Below are 17,306 nucleotides of genomic sequence, written 5' to 3'. Positions count from 1 at the left end.
CCACAGTGGAACAGCAAGGTCCAGCACTTGTAGTCAATGTCATCTCACTTAGGCCTAGAGGCTCCCTTTTCATATAAACTACCTGCAGATTTATTACAGCTCAAACCCACAAGTATTACTATGAAGAGGAGAGAAGAGTTGAGCTGAAAACAGGCCACTTTCAGAGGATCTGAAAGCAATGTGATCAGTTGCCTATTGCCATAGCGGGAGTACAAGCCACCCCCAAACTTAATAACTTGAAAGAACAATCAACTATTATTGCTTTTGAGTCTATGGGTCAGCTGGACATTCCTGCTGATGTAGGCCTAGCTGAGCTCATTTTGCCTGGGCTCATTTATGATCTGCAGACAGTTGATAATCACCTAGAGGCTGCCTGTCAGCTAGTCTCAGCTAGGATGGCTCCTCTACTGTGTGTGTCTCTTATCCTCCAATAGAATGAGCCTTCCTCACGTGGTAGTTACAGGGGGCCAAGAGAGTCAGCAGAAATGTGAAAAGCTTCCTGAAGATCACGTTCATACCTACATAACTTGATTTCCATTGCATTCTCTTGGCCAAAGCAAGTTACAAGACCAGTCCAGATTCAAGAAGGTGAAGAAACAGACTCCATCTCTTGATGGGAGGAGCTGCAAAGAACTGTGCCAATCTATCACAAATAGTATGTTCAGGGAGGATAATGTGGAAGATGTGCCCTCCACCAACTTCCCAGAGGAAAACACAGCTTGTGTAACACATGATTATAGAACTGTCTAAAATTTCTGGAGACCTCTACCACTTTGAGTTGAAATACCTGAGCCCCACGTTCTGAACTACTTCAAACAAGCTGTGACAGAGATTGACTTTTTCAGGCACACATTAAGACCCAAGTATATAAGCAGTACAGTTGTGAGGTGTTCAGTAAATGTTACTGAACTGACTGGTAAGGTCCTAAAGAGTTGGAAAAAAAAAAAAAATAAGAAACTATCAATACTAAACATAAATTGCCTCAGGTTCTGAAATATTCAATGAAGCATTCCCCTCACCCTTGCTCCTTCGGTTTAGCTAAAGGGTTACGCTTTGACTGTGAAAGTCCTATGCCTCATAGAAAGAGGTTGGAAAATTCTACCCGGTGTTTGGCCAGGACTTGAATTAAATCCTGATGCTATCCTGGAACCTCAAGATCTAGAATCTTCTATTGTTACTTTATAGAAAAATTAATATATGTTAATAAACTTACACACATAATACTGATTTTAAGCAAATTACTTTTCATAGGGTATTGTTTGAAATTTATTGAAATATATTATGAAAAATTTGTCTCTATAAATAAATACATTTTAATTTTATCTATTTATCCCACATCTAGCTCCAAATGAGATTTAAAAACAATTACAAGCAATATAAGTTAATCTCAGTTTAAAATTATTTTAAAAGAAAAAAGATAAGGAAAAAAAGAATGCATCATGAATAAGGTTAGTATACAAAATACATATCTTGAATATTTGTACATTTGCCAAACATTTGACTACAGCATTTCTGGCAATTAATGCAAAGAGTAGAACAGAATCAGGTTTCACAGTGTTGTGTGGTAGACTGTGGAAGCTATAGTGTTTTTCTTTCCTTTTTTAATTTTTTTTTTTTTTTGAGAGGAAGATTGTCCCTGAGCTAACATCTGTGCCAATCTTCCTCCATTTTGTGTGTAGGATGCCGCCACAGCATGGCTTGACGGGCCGTGTGTAGGTCTGTGCCCAGGATCTGAACCCATGAACCCCGGGCCACTGAAGCAGAGTATGCAAACCCAACCACTATGCCACCGGGCCAGCCTCTATAGTGTTTTTCTGTCTTTCATGTTTTCTCATCCTCTTTTAGAGAACATCACACCCACTTTTGTACTCCTGATTGGAATTATCAATCATGGTGAACATGGATTTAAATATTGAGTCAGTATTTGTAAATCAATTTATCTGACTTATGAATTCAGAATAATTACTATCTTAAGTTTATAAATTCACTATATCATTTCTTTTCCTATCCATTGAAAATAGATGTTTCATGAGTTAAAAACCTTAGCAAATAAATAATATGGTTCTTAGAAAAATATCAATAGATATAAGGTGTTTCAGGTTCAATAATTTTTTAAAAAAGAAAAACATACGTTCTTCCAACATTTTAGTGTAGAAAAGTATTTGTCACCTAGAAGTACATGGGTTTATGTTTAGCTACAGTACATAGCCTGACTTTAACATCCTGTCTGTGAGAAATTACCTTGGTTTTATGAATACTAAGTCAGTGAGAGAATAGTAGACTAGTCAAGAAACCCTGGACTGAGTCTGACAGTCGAGATTTGTGAGTCATGATTAACAACAACAACAACAAAGTTAACAGTCAAAAGTTGGAGTCAAAGCAGGTCATACAGTAGTTTAAAAGATTATTATTTTATTTTAATATGAGCAACATAAAGCAGTTTTGCCTTTCTTTGAAATTCTTTTTTTTCCCCTGTATCAATGACTACAAAAAAGTAAGGAAATACTATTCTGGTTTCTTTATCCCTTTTCTCTTTGCTTTTTCCTATGATAAAGAGGAATTTTGTTGGTACGAGAAACCAGGCAAAACTCTCTTGATTACACAGTCCACGTGTTTTAGAGTTACTTGCCGAGAAACTCCCGCAGCATGATGCAGTCTTCCTGCCCTTTCATCTGATGCAGACTTCTGTGCCCTTCTCATGGTGCAGACAGCCTTGTCTCCATGGGGTTGCAGTTACCAGCCAAGCATTAAAAACAGCACGTGGATTAGAGGGCATGACACAGTAAAGAGACAGATAGTTAAGCATTACTATTGTAAAGAGGAAAAATGTAATCAAAACCACATTATTAAGAAATACTGGTTTGGGGAATGAAGCATTTTAGAACAGAGAGCCCAGAATTATATACAGCAAGTCTGTGAAGTTGGAATGTCACCACACTGCTCAGTCATATGGGTTTTCCAATACTTAATCTCTAAAGAATGAGCAAATCGCGGTATATCAGTGCCAATTCTCATGGTTCCTTGAAACAAAAACTCCCTCAGTTATTGTTGATGGTGTTAATATTAAGGGCAGAAAATCTTGGAAGTAAACATTATATAAATACAATGTAAATTGTGTATTACTATGTAATCATATAAATTCCAAGTTGGCACTATCCCCAGTCACTACTTTCTCTAGTATATAGTTATCAGGAAGAACGGAGGGACAGTATTGAAATCAGGGTCAGAATCGTAACTGAGAAACCATAACCCTATTGTAAAAAGTAATTTTGTGTTTTGCATCTGTAATAGGGCAAAGGTAATTATGATTCAGTCTGCAACTATCATTGGATTGCGAAACAATATTTTAACTTCGAGAATTCCCTTTAAACTAGGAGAGGGGACAAGGTTATTTGGCACACCACAGTAAATAAGCTGGTTTGTTTTACCAAACCTTGAATTATCACTCAATAACAATAGAAAATGGCAGCTTGCTCAGGTTTTGAGGTTTGACTTTCAAACCAAATAATCTCAAAGAACCTACAGTGTACCCGCTACCCACCCTCATCAAGTGTAATATAAAATATTTCATTGAACTTTGATTTCAAGCACGCCTCTCTGAGGTGAATATCCTGCCTTCCAGCAGACGCTGACAGCATAGTCCAGCAAGGTCATGGTTACAGGATGATACAAGGTCAGCCAGATCAGCGAGGGCAGACAGAACAATACACAGATTACAGGGCAAGACACAGGGGAAGGAACTATGAGAACCCACCATTTGCACTCTAAAGAGGGAGGACATGATTACAGGATATAAATATCTTAGAGGTGAGAGCACAAAGTGGAAAAAGGAAATTAGCACGACAGTGACAAATGGCCTAAATTTCCCTTTCAAGGAGGAATTGTTGAGCCAAAGTAGTAATAATAAAAAAAAAAGTTCTGAAAGAAAAACGTAAGTTGAACCTTATACTGAAAAATGTCTCCATATTGAGTCAATTAGTATTTAAAATCCTCATATCTGAAACCAAAATCATCTTCATCTAAATTCTCCCTTCCTCCCTTTCTTTTTCTTATCTTTTTTTTCTTTTTTAACTCTTTAGGACTTCCCATTCTCCAGGTTATCCTGGATTAAGACGCTGGCAATATCATTAGTGCTTTCTCTGCCTTTTCTCATCACATTCAGCCAGTGAGTCCAGTCACTTTCAGTCCTCACTGTTTCCTAAATTCTCCCTTCTCCTCCCTCTCCACAGCCACTGCTCTAACTCAGGCCCCACTTCCTCTAACCTGCGCTCTGAAACTGCTCTAACTCCAAGCTCTTCCCTCTCTCAAGGATCTTGTAGCCTGTTGCTGAACGTGTCTTCCTAATGCACAACTATAATCTTGTCATTTTCCTGAACAGAAACACTCAAGGATGTCCCCACTCTACCAAGTAACATGAGATTACTTACTCCTTGAATTCAAGGTTCTCCTTTGCCTCAACATAATCCATCCTCCAGCTTTATCTTGAGTCTCATCACACACTCAATGACACAGCTCTTTCCAAACATACTCCCAGCTTTCTTTTCTCTGGTCTTTTGTTTTAGTAGATCCTCTACACATGCACCTATGTTTCAAAATTCATGTCAATTGCTACCCACCCATGAAGTTTCATGACCCTAGAAGAAAGCAATCTCTTTTGCAGAAACCTTTGGTCACTATGTTTTTAATTACCCTAGAATTTGCCATTGTAATTCATTTTAAAAGAATTTATGTACTTGTCAACTTACCCTGTTGGATTGTAGGCTCCCTGTGAGCAGGAACCCAGCCTACTCATCTATCATGTAAACCATCAGGTGCTGCACATACAAAGTGTGAATAAATGCTTTTGAATGAATAAAGTAATAAAAATTAAAATTAAAAGCTGTTTTATCTAAATGTGAGTAAATTTAGACTTAACATTTTAAAGAGGTTGCCATTCTTACCAAAACAGGAAGAAAAAGAAAGCAAATCAAATGCTATTTCATTCTAAGTAAGGTGAGAAGCATTTGCCTCTTCTACTTGGAGACCAAACTCAGCCCAACCATCATCATGCTGAACTCAGCTATTTTATGAAGTTACCAAACTTCACAGCCAAGAAGGCTCTGTGTACATTAAAGAAGATATAATAATATGTTAATAATGGCTATCTCTGAAATGTAGTATTTGAAGTAATTTTTAATATTTTTTAATGTATTGCTGCTTTTCTACAGAATATTTACAGCATTTATAACCTGGAGAACATTATGAATAATAACAAAAATATTTGAGTAATGGATTATCTTTAATGGAGCAAACATTTTAAAGATATAAACTTTGATCTATATAGTGCTGAATCCTGAGAATACAAAAATTACCATGCATAGATTGAATGTAATATGATTTATATTTTGGAACAATAACTGTAAAGGCTATTTAAAAATACAATGAAGGAGGCAAAAAACTTGATGCAAAGAGAACAACAAACACGATCGTTGTTGCTGATGCAGACAATAAGATAAAGGTTTGAACTAAGATTGTAGCAGTGGGAAGAAAGGAAAGTTGAAATCATAATAGATGAGCTTTGATTAACAATTCAGTGAGGGGACTGAGGGAGTGGGACCATCTCTCAAAATTCAAAGGCTATTCACAAGCTGATTGATAAATAAGGTTTTGCTTTTAATGCTAAAGGGCAGTGGTTAAATGACACAGAAGTTAGTTGATAGAATGGGCTACATAGATGGTTCTAATAGAAAGAAGCTTTAAAGAGGCATAAAGAAGTCAACAAGGAAAAGAAACCTGATATGTGAGCTCTTATCTTTAGAAACTTCTGGTCAGCTTGAGTCATACAGTCAGAAGAGATAACAGGGTTTCCTGTTGAGAATTTTTTAAAGAAAGAGAGATGATGCCAAGAGCTGGCTCTGCAGGAAAGATGGTGACAACTTTCTCTGAAAAGGACAAGTCACTAGTCCCTGGAAGAAACATGTGACTGTATAAATCAAGGGGAAGGATCTAAGTGGGTTGTAACGTAGGGGTGAAGGTTTGTGGAGTCTGGTCATGGTGGGGGAATTAACTGGTTCAATTTACCAGTGATAAATATCAATTAATAATAGAGAGACATCCCAGTTTGTGTTGTATATTTTTAAGTCTTTATCTCATGTCATACATTTCTCGGCATTCAGTGTAACCACTATACCTACCGCTATTTTAATATAGAAATTTAAAGAAATGCAACGTTAATCTACTCTAACATTTTTATTTATTGAGAGACATTAACTCATCAAGTTCCATAACTGATCTTGTACCAACTACGTAAAATTCAATTGTAACACCTAGAAGGAAGCAATCTTTATAATGAGTGAGTCTTACAATTTTAACCCTATTTCAGGAACAGAAGCATCTAAATCCTCTTACAGTTATCTTTCATCTTTTACTAAAATACATATCATTGTGCCATTTCATTCCTTATTTTTAGCTACAAACATATTGGATTAGATGAAACAAAAGGAACTGAATTAGTTCCATTTCAACATGCCTTGCATTAAGAATCATAAAATGCCCAAGGCATGGGTTAGCACTAGCATGTGCTAGTTCTACCAGCACAACTTATTAGCATTTTGATCTCGGGAAAATCAGTGAATCTGTCTGTACCTCAATTTCCTCATCTATAAAGTGGACATGTCACCTGCAGCAGCTATAAATTTTCCTGATATAGATATTCCCACCGTGGCCAATTTAACAACCCACTCACAAAATTCCTGAATATTTAATAATCAGCTCTAGTGGGCTGGTACAATCACTATGAGCTACATCTAGCGCACAATGATTGAGGGGAGTAGATAATAAAGTTTCAGGAAGCAAGGGGCCACAGGGTAGAAATAATGACTTAAAGACGGATTGAAAATTAGGTTTAAATCAACAGAAGGTCCAGATATAAGATTTTTAACTCCAAAAGCCATGGAATAAAATAATCATAAGAATAGAAAAGATATGTAAAATTGTAAAGCTTGGAAGATTGAAACCTGGAGAGGTGAGGGAGATATAATAAGTGAAACATATGTCAATTTAGCTAACAAGTCTACAAGGAGTAGGATTTAATAAAAGAAGTGATATGATCACTTATTAAAAGTTGATAAACACAAAGAATATTTATAGACATTGTAGAATGAGTGCAAGCTCCCGTGTACTAGTATTTCTATACCAATAGCTAGTTAAAGGCAGCTCAGGATATTAGACAGGATGGTCAACAAGATCTATTCTATTAAGTTTTACTCAAGGTGAAGAGAGAGTAGAATGGGATAGTTGTTATCTAGTTCCAGATTTGTGTCTTGTGCTATCACTTTCAGAATTTGCTAATTGTGAATCTACTCCTACTCCCATCATTCCCACTCCAGCTTTTAAAATCTTCTTAATCCGAGTCTCAGCCCCACTCTTAGCACCATTGGTAACTCCAGCATACTTTCCTAGTGAGATCAAGGAATCCAGGCCTGCCTATAGGGCTCTCACATGGCCCACCTTAATTCCCTGAGTCCATCTCATCGAATTTGTCTTAAGCCCTCTGTACGTTGGTAGACTGTGCCAAGGAAAAACCACGTTTCCCAAAAAGCTGTACAGGCCAAAGTCTAGACTTATACAAGTTTACTTTTCCATGGTTTGAGCCTTAGTTACTCTGCTTAATGCTCTGTCTAGAATAAACGCCAAGTACTTGAATTATATCTTTACAGCCTTCCTTCCAAGGAACTGGGTTCTGCTCCCTGGATCCACAGATTTCCTATGGCTATCAGCATGATTTATGAATGGAACACTTTCCAAAAGTTTCTGGTTGTTGAATTGGACCTCCTAATACTGGTTATTTTCTAAATTTCATCTCAGTTATGCTTATTTTTTTCTTGATGTCTTAGACTGCCTAATATACTCTCTGGGGTCAGCTACTATACTGAATCACTTTCCTCTAGGTCTGGCCCAGCTATATTACTTGATGTGCTCTCTTATCCCCTATAATATTGCTCAGGACGCTTGTGCCCACCCACGTTGACTTCTAGCCTGGGACCTACTCTGTACTATACTATACCAAAAACCATGAAAACAGTATGTCTTCAGTGAGCAGATGCAAAATTCATGAAAAATTATAAATCCATAAGACCCAATGTCTCATTAAAAAAGGAGTCAGCATATTTAAATATAAAGAACATCTTGAATAGATTAGTCAGAGTATTCAGATAATGAAGAATGCATTCAATTAATGCTTTATTAGATCACCTTGAAAAATCTGTTCTTTGAATCACAATACTGTGCAAAAGGATATTTTATTTTCTCCCATAGGATATGTTGATAATTATTCCCTAGGGAGGGAGAAAGTCAAGGAAATAAACTTTCTTTCAGATGATTGTTGGTGACTGGAGGATAGAGGTCATTCTCTTCCCTATTCTGGACAACTCACTGGCTACTTCTCTGAAAGTGAACATAGATTTTGAAACTTCAAGAAGATCTAAGCTATTTTTTTTTAATGTTAAAACTATACAAACATAGGATAACTGTTTCACTGTTGAAAAACAATTGCCCCCCTCTGAGATTAAGCCTAAACTTAGAAGTGGGCAAAAAATGACACTAAGTTACCTTTCAACGGCATGCTGGTTGTTGTCCAGTTGACCCTCCCAGAATAATCTGATTTTCTAGGAGAGTGCAGTTTTGACTAATTTTCTACTGACTAGACTATTGTATGTTCTGTAGGTCTAGAGATTAAAATGTACAAGTTAAGTTGCAAGTGATTCCTCTCCATAACAATGCAAATGATTCTTATTCATAACTATGCAAATGAATTTTATCTACTCGACATTAAATTGAATTCCTCCTAGTTGAAACAATAACACAAACATTACAATTTATTGCCCAGTAGGATATTAGACAGCTTTGCTTCTATTAACAAACTTATTTCGGCATTCCTGACTGAATATATATATATATGGATATCTCAGTTCTACAAATTTTCTTTTGAACTTCGTCTTATTGCTTCCCTCATTTATGGGTAAAATCTTTAATGTATCTTCATTTTGTATTTGCAGAAAAGTCATTATTTTATCTTTTCAAAGATTGTTCTTCACCACTAACTAATTTGTATCTTTGTACCCTACAAAAATGAAACCTCACTGCCAGGATCTTTGGGGTTAACGGAACAGTCCTTAGCTTCCAGAGCGTCTCACATGCATACTGCCTCCTTTCCTAATTCAGCCCCCTATTTTTAATTCCAAAAGTCCATCCCTTGAATAAGAAATTTGCTTCTTTCAATATACCTATCTCGCCCATATTTTCTTTCTCCACAACCTTATTCCTAGATAAAATCACAACCCCCTTCCCTCAGAAATTGTCTTGCACCATGTTGCTGTTACATCTTATAAATTGCATAGCCTAACCTCTGCTACTGGCTGAGGAGAAAGGTTGTGCTGGGCCTGGTGGGTGGAGAAAAAAGCATGTTGGAAATTCCCTAACCTTGGCTGTTACTTAGTCTTTCCAAAGACAGAGGAAAAACAAACAACGAAACATAAAAAGATAGCACTGTGAGGATTAAATAACTCTCCCAAAAAACTTAACTAGGGCTATAAAAGAGATTTGGATTCCTCCTTTTAACATATCTTTGACTCCATTATGCTAAAGTATATCCCACATACCAACCCCCCCCATATACCCCAATTCACATTCTGAAGCCTTCCTCCATTAGTCCAACAAAAACACCTCCTGCCCATCACTTTTGCCTAATTCCTGGGTTTGTGTTTATCTGGCTATAGGAGATGACAAAAAGCAGGGTTATTAGAGCCTGATGGAGTAGAACTGCCTGGAAAGGCAATCCCACCTCAAAAGAACTAAATCCAGTGGAAATGTGAACATATTTATCCCACCATAGTCTCTAATACAATCTCTTCTTTAGGGGAACTTGGCTCATAATATGCATTCAATCAACATCTGTTGAATGATGAAAGAAAGTATATATTTGCTAAAATGGGATCACGAGGCCTCAAGACACAAACGTACCTGCCATGCTCTCATTCCATGTCCTTTGGCTTAGAGGTCACTTGTGAATATGAGCATTTTCAACGAACTGAAGTCCCAAGTGAAAATTTAAATGTCCCTAAACTAAGGAATTCTAGAATTGATTAACCTCGTAATCCTGTTTTCATTCTTTTATGTTATTCCATCCTCATTTTTCTCAATTGAAAAAAGTTTCAGGGATTTAATAACTGAAACCTATTTTCCTGCGTCATGCTGCTAACTCCCATTATGTGTTCAGCTAACATTGTGTCTGCCTGCCTGCTTGAATTTCTTTTGACACCTTTGTTCTGCCAAAAGCCCTTCTGGTAAAAAGGAGTTCACGGACAGGGGAAATGAGTGGGTAGAAGGGGAAAACAACACACACACGCATACTTTGAAATGAAAAACAAACCAAAGTGCAATCTTTGTTGAATGGTGACGGGCTCAACCTCAGACAATACTTCGCAAGGTTTCTCTCCTGTAGAGATTTGTCAGTGATTCACCTTGAATGGAAAATTGTTACATCCTCTCTGAACAAGTGTCTGTTGTTTCCTCACAGCTTTCATCTGCAGCTGATGTCAAACTTCATATATTTCAGGCAAAGGTTAGCACTGTTCTTGTCATGAAAGTAGGGAGAGGCTGAAGATTAACTATGTGAGCGGGTCCTGAAGTCTGCACATCAGACCCAGAGACGGGAGTTCTTTGGTTTTAATTTTGGTTCTATTACTTTGTTTCAGAGGAAATGCACCACTTCTGTAGTTAAAAATCAAACTTCCTTGACAGAGTTTAATTTATTTGCAAGCTACTTTGAAGACGAAAAAGACATAATTTTTTCCAAAATACCGTGGCTCTAAGAAACCTTAAGGATGAATTCCTGAGTCTAATCATTAATGCCCCTTCCATGGGAATCCTAAAGCCTCCTGGATCAGTCTATTGTTACCCCCACCAAAAGTTTATGATGTTGGGGAACTTTGGTGGCTTTTGTGACACTGAAGCAGAAAAATCCCCAGATTATTGGATTGGAAAGTGGACCCCACAGTTGCCCTCTCATCTTGTTATGGTATTTTAAGAGGAAAGCTCCTTTAACTTTCTAGGTCATGTTTCAGACTAACAAAACTATGATCATAGTCACATTTTCTCCATTTTAATTTTATTGTAAACTGTTCAAAATGGTTTCACATAATTTTGTTATCTAAGGTAACAAACTACTTCTGAAGTAGTATGATAAATATTAGCATCCTCATTTTACAAGTGGGGGAACACAGAGGTGACTTGCTCAAGACCATACAACTCCCCACGGAGCCAGGGGTAGGACAGAGTTCTCCTGATTCTTAGCTCAGTGCTCTCCTGCTTTCCCATCTTAGTTGCAGTCTGAATCCTTCCATTGGGTAAATGTAAAAGTCTTCCACAGGCAAAAGCAAGACTGAAAAGTTTCCCAAAGAACAGACAGTCATTTCTGGAAGCAATAGCATTAGGAAGATCAGGAAAATATTGAGTCAGCTAAGAGAGGGAAAAAGGGAGTGAATAGTTATTGAATTCCTACTTTATGCCAAGCGTTGAGTACAGAGCTCTACTTACACTAGGAATTAATGTCATCCCCGTAACAGCCACATGCAGGCAATTAAATGATCACCCCTTACAGTTAGAAAACTGAAGTTCCAAGAAGCAAAGCTTCTCGCCTAGAGTCACACATCTTTGTAGAACTGAGGTTTGAAATCAGCCTATCTTCAAAGCCAGTGTTTATTTTACTAAATATAAACTGCACAACCTGCAAAGGTCAAAGGGCAGATCTGCAAACATCTAGAGGAAATTCTGAGTTGCTAACTCAAAGATTTCAGGTGTACTGAAGCAAAGCCAACAGACAGACTGGATGTCTAACTTCTATGGGGAAGTATATAGAGAAGAATTTTGCAGTAATATTGTCCAGCCACAGGCACAGAAGAGAAGTAATATCATAAACAGCACTGACTCTGAGCATTAAATAAATATCAAATGTAATATCTGCAAAAGTACAGAGTAAATTATGAAATACCACACGAAATGAAAGGTGATGGCATCTCTAGGAAATAGTATGTCTTGATGGTACTTCAAACGTAAGTTTCTCAGGAAAGAAGAACCCATTTTTTTCTTCCAGTATTTTCCAAAGGCCAGAAAGAGAGAGCAACAAATGAGTTAATGTTAACCTCGGTGCTCATAAACTATTATACCGACACCATAACGATAATGCCTTGCCCTTTTTCTTTTTTGGTACAGAAGCTTTTGGTTTACAAAGTCCTTTTTATGGAATTATGCTCACTTTATTTTTATGGAGCTAACTGAAGCTCAGTAAGGTTGAGAGCACGTCCAGGGTCCCACAGGAAGAAGTAGCAGAACCAGCACTGGTTCCTGCTTGTTCCTAGTCCGTGCCCAGTGTTTATTCTACTGTACCAAAACTGTATGTTCCTCTCCGTTATCAAAGGCAACTATTGTCTGAGAATTCCTGTTATGGTGAGAAATTCAGTATACATGGAAATCCATATATAGAGAGGGGATATATTTTGACTCACTGTGGAAGAGAAATTATGGGATAAGAAAGTGCTTTATATTAGAATTTTAGTGAATTTTCTTAATATTTTATAACATATGATCAACCCTCCTAACAATCTTAAATTAAATAACAGCAATGCTGGTGCCTGTTTTGCATCGGAGGAAACAGAACGATGAGCATTATTTGATAAGTCCTCTCTGGGTGTGTTAACAAGGTTAGCTATGATAGTTAAACAGCTAGTCCCTAACCCATTTGAAAATAAACACAATTATTCAGATAAGGAGGGGCCGGCCCTCTGGCTTAGCGCTAAGTGCGTGCGCTCCGCTGCTGGCGGCCCAGGTTCGGATCCCGGGCGCGCACTGACACACTGCTTGTCCGGCCACGCTGAGGCGGCGTCACACATACAGCAACTAGAAGGATGTGCAGTGATGACATACAGCTATCTACTGGGGCCTTGAGGAGAAAAATGAAAACAAAAGGAGGAGGATTGGCAATAGATGTTGGCTTAGGGCTGGTCTTCCTCAGCAAAAAGAGGAGGATTGGCATGGATGTTAGCTTAGGGCTGATCTTCCCCCGCCCAAAAAAAAAAAGAAAAGAGAAAAAAAAGAAGAAGTAAATATAAACACAATTATTCAGATGAGGAATCTGAGACCCAAACAGTTTATAAGACTGTGTGGAATTAATGACAGAATAGGAGGAATAAATTTTAGCCAATAACTTTCTAACTCATTTAGTCTAGAAGCCAACATGACTATTATTTCCAGAGTGGCAGAACACTGTCTTAGACCGTGGATCTTTTAAGTGAGGAGGCAGGTAAAAGTTATATAACATCTTTCCTCTCTGGTCAAGTTTTGTCAGTAGAAGCCATTTACATTCTGGTAGCAGGAACCCCCTGATATTCCTGTTGGCACATTCTGTGTAGAAGTAGGCCTGCTGTGACCTAGAAAAACAGTGAATGCATTTGCATAATAAGCACACCATCCTTGTGGAGGTAGATTTAGAAGGGCCACGTTTGCAAGAATGAGACCAAGATGCTTTTGAAAAACCCACATGGCTTTTCCTTTAAGCCTCGGCGAGATGTACTATTCAGGAGGGGCTGCATTTTCTTGCCAACTCAGAATTAATGTAGTATTTTACAAAGAGGGAGATTAATTTATCAAACAAATTACTCCAAGAGAGGCTGCATTCAGGAAGTATAAATGCATTAAAACATATCTGGAAGCATTTATTAATGCCAGAGATACACATAGTTGATAAAAGAAGTTAGCACTAAATTTGCAGTCAATTATAGAAGAATACATATCTTCTGATCCCAGCGTGGCCACTGATTAGTCATATCCCTTGGACATGTCACTTCAATTTTATTGGCATCTATTTCCTCATTTGTAGAATATAGGGTTGAAATCAGAAGTCACTGACTTATGGCCCCTAAGTAAAATTTGGCCAATATAGATATTTTATTTCTCCAGCTTGGTGTTTTAAAGAAATGTCAATTTGAATGATATTTTTAATACTCCTTAGGATTTGCTAATATTGCTCACACCTTTCCAGCATGGAGAAGAGCAAAGGCTTTTTCATCCTTCTCTGAATTACTCACTGCATTAAATTTTTCAACCTGTTTTCTTCACTCCTCTTTCCTCCGTTGTCAGGATAAATTTGATGACTGGATACAAGGATTCACCCACTTGAGCTGCATTCTCCAAGAGCTGTATGGATCCACAGACAGCAGGTGGTGGAGCAGGGCTGTGGATCGCTGAGCTGTTACACATCTGGCACTAGCTTCCTGCCTCCTGGAGCCTGCATTGCTGTCTGGAACAAATAGAACTGAACTGCCTCAACTCTAGAGCAGTCAATAAAAGTCATCAAGAAATGCCTAGAATCCTCATGACAGCTCTATAAAGTCTATCCTTATGACATGGTTGGGGGACAATCTGGATATAATCAGCTATGCTGTGAACGTAACTCTTGCTTTAACATATAATCATCTATTTCTCGTTTCTCAAGCTTTTTCAGACCCAAAGTAACTAACGCTTTCCTTGTAAGGACAGCATGCTGACTGCCCACTAATAAAATACAGAACATCAGGACAAAAGCAGTTAGTGGTGGCTAATTCCTTCAGGTCTCAGTCTCCGGGGAAGTATCGGAAATGGCTGCCCCTGCCTACACTTTGGGATCTAACCATTTGTGCTGAGTCCTATGCAGAGGGCTGTGAGATGCTCAGAGTTCTAAGACTGCCCAATAGCAGGTTATATGAGAAACAGGGGAAATTAAAGAACAGCTGCAAGTGAAATGTGCATGTGAAATAGAAGCTGAATGGTTACGCCACAGAGCAGAGAGAGTAATCTGAATGATTTTGCTATATTGTTTGGTGACTTACTGTATGGTGTGAACCTAAAACCATGTATGTAATTGAGAATAATACTTACTAAAAGTGTTTTCCAATAAACTCTTTCAGTAACAACAAACTATAAAAAAGAAAGTACAGGGCAAGCCCTGATGCCCTAGTGGTTAAAGTTCAGTGCTTTCACCACTTTGGTAGCCCGGGTTCATCTCCCAGTCGTGGAACCACACCACCCGTCTGTCAGTTGCCATGCTGTGGCAGCGGCTCATAGAAGAATTAGAAGGACTTGCAACTAGGATATACAACCATTCACTGGGGCTTTGGGGAGAGAAAAAAAGACCAAAAAAAGGGAAGAAGATTGACAACAGATGTTAGCTCAGGGCGAATCTTTCCCTGCAAAAAACAAAAACAAAAACAAAAAAACAAAGAAAGCACATGTTAAATAAAAAATTAAGTACTGAATTTTAATTTTGCAGAAAGTTGATGAAGAAAATGCAACATGTACAAAATATTTGGACATTTACTATCTGCCATGGTAGCAATAGTAATATTGCTGACCACATGAGAACCAAAAGACACATCTGCTGAAAGCTTTCCACTTCAGAGTTACTAGTCATTTAAGAAGACTGAGCCCAAAGACAAAACACTCACAAAACTTTTCATTGACAAAATTGTTAAATTATATTACACCTAGACATAGGGAATACTACTCAGGTGTATAATAAGAATGAGGAGGCTCTCCCTATACAAAATATAAAGATAGTTGGTATATATTCACTAAAAAAAAGATACAGAACTCTGTGTACAACATGCCACCGTTAAAACATAATAAATATTTTTTTTATATTTAGTTTATTTCTTAAAACATCTCTGAAAAGATGGAGAAGAAAGTGTTAACAGTGGTTACATGTTTTGTGGGGAGTTGGGAGAGGTAAGACTGAGTAGATAGGGATTAAGGGTAGAAGATATTTCACTCTATACCTATTTTTAACTTTTTATTTTTGAAACTTGAAGACTTAAAGTTTTAACTAAAAAAATAATAGAAGCATACTTCCAACATTACATATCATTTAGAACTGCACCTGGATATATTTTGTTTATGCATTTGTTTATTTATGTTGCCTTTTGCTTGTGAAAGTGGTAAGACCCAAATATCATGGTTGTTTATTGATCTCTCTTCCTCTTAACAGTAAGCACATTTATAATATTACTAAATGACTATTGTATGTTGAAGATCTATGGAACTGTGTCAGTCAAGGTTCCAAATGCTTCGCATGTATCATCTGTTTTTAATCATCCCAATAGTGTGGTATTTATTATCATGGCCTTTTTTTATTATAGTAAGAACATTTAATATGAGATCTACTCTTTTAACTAATTTTGAAGTATGCAATACAATATTGTTAACTACAGGCACAATGTTGTACAGTAGATCTCTAGAACTTGTTCATCTTCCATAAATGAAACTGAATACCAATTGAATAGCAACTCTCCATTACCTGCTCCTCTCAGCCCCTGGCAATCACCATTCTACTCTCTGCTTCTATGAGTTTGGCTATTTTGTCTACCTCATACAAGTGGAATGATATAGTATTCGTCCTTCTGTGACTGGCTTATTTCACGTGGCATAATGTCCTCTAGGTTCATCCATGTTGTTGCAAATAATTTCCGTCTGTTTAAAGGCTGAATAATATTCCATTGTATGTATATACCATATTTTCTTTATTCATTCATCCTTCTGAGGATGTTTAGGTTGTTTCTACATCTTGGCTATTGTGAATAATGCTGCAATGAACATAGGAGTTCTATCACTTCAATCCTGATTTCTATTATTTTGGATAAATACTCAGAAGCAGGATTGCTGGATCATATGGTAGTTCTATTTTTAACTTTTCGAGGAACCTCCAAACTGTTTTCCATGGCAGTTTCACAATTTTACATTCCCACCAACAATGTAAAAGTGTTAAAATTATCTTTGCCTTTTTAAAAGTAAATAGCTAAGATTCAGATAGGGTAAGTACATTGCTCAAAGTTATGAGCCTGAAAGTGGTGGACTTGAAATTCAACCTTGATCTGATGCTAAAGAGCATGCTCTTCTCTCACTCCCCCTCTTTCCCTTTTTCTAGTTATTAACCCTTATTTCATACAGTTAACAAATAGAAACTTAAAAAAAGTGAACACCTTCACCATTGTTCTATATATCCTAAAATGCTTAATAACTATTGATAGGTGAATCTCCAAACTTCACATGCAGGTCAGAGCAGATTAATTTGTAGCAGTCTTTCACTGACAGGTTGACTTCTCTACCTAGAACACTATCTCTTCTTGACCCAACTCTTACTCTCCCTACGGATCTGAGCTCAGGTCTCATTTCTTCCAAGAAGCTCCCCTGGATAACCTAGGATGCCATATAAAACTTATTACAGATTTATAATTAAATCT

This window comes from Ceratotherium simum, chromosome 4, assembly GCF_057802395.1.
Source record: "Ceratotherium simum simum isolate JZ-2026a chromosome 4, ASM5780239v1, whole genome shotgun sequence".
Classification (NCBI taxonomy): domain Eukaryota; kingdom Metazoa; phylum Chordata; class Mammalia; order Perissodactyla; family Rhinocerotidae; genus Ceratotherium; species Ceratotherium simum.
Note: the sequence above shows the minus strand (reverse complement) of the source record.